The sequence below is a fragment of the Nestor notabilis genome, unplaced genomic scaffold (assembly GCF_000696875.1).
Source record: "Nestor notabilis isolate BGI_N333 unplaced genomic scaffold, ASM69687v1 scaffold31215, whole genome shotgun sequence".
NCBI classification, from domain to species: Eukaryota; Metazoa; Chordata; class Aves; order Psittaciformes; family Psittacidae; genus Nestor; species Nestor notabilis.
In genome coordinates this window covers 38,489-39,441 of record NW_009929426.1, presented here as the reverse complement: position 1 = coordinate 39,441, position 953 = coordinate 38,489, and positions in this window count along the sequence as shown.

The following is a 953-nucleotide window of genomic DNA, read 5'->3' as shown; positions in this document are numbered from 1 at the left end:
AGGGGCTTGGAGCTGGAGGAGCTTTAAGGTTCCTCCCAACCCAAACCACTCTGTGATTCTGTGAAAAAAAATTAATAAGTATAAATGACGTTTTAAGCATTCAAACATCCCCAGAAGGCAATCCTGATTGACAGTTTGGGTTCTGAGGCAAAGGGCCAAACGCTATTAAGCTTCATTTGTTTTGCAGTTTCAGCCTGGTGCTGCCGAATTCATGGGAATGTTGGCAAAGGGATAATTGGGATTGGGAATTGTCTTGGGCATTGTAGTATTGACAACACTACACATGATAAAAGAAGCCATTCTAAATATTAAACAGGACAAACTCTTCATTGTAAAAAGTGTGCATTAAGCCATAAATTCCTTTTAAGCACATGGTTCATATTGCTTTCATCTGCTCCTCAGGCTGACAGGGCTGTAGGGGACTCTTGCCCCTGTAAATCTAAGCACCAGAGAAGCTGCATGGTAGCTTTTTAGGTGATTCCCCAGAGCCCTGCAGTCAAAATAATTAGCAGGGAGGCTCTGGTAGCTGGGCTTGCACTACAGGGAAGAAGTCAGGCTTGCTAATGAGGCATTTTGCCTCCTGGTGGACAAGAGAGGATGAAGATCAGGCTCTCTAAACTGGACTGAAATTGAGCTTGCAGAACTGCACAACAAGCCAGGATCTTGAATGTGAAGGAGTCCAAAAGAGCCCTCAGTGGGATCCAAGAGTGTGGGGAGAATAAGCAAAACCCGTAGGTAAACAGAGAGCCATTGTCCTGCCTTTTACAGCCATCACGTTGGTATTTTGAAACACAGTATTTATGATAAGTGTGCCTGTAGCACACTCTGATTTATGGCACAGAAGTCAAGAAAATGCCTTCCAGACCCCATTTAAATTAATATCCCCCAAGTTCTGAATATTCCACAACTTCCCAATAAAACAGTATCTTTTTCTGAGCAGCCTCTTGTTCCCC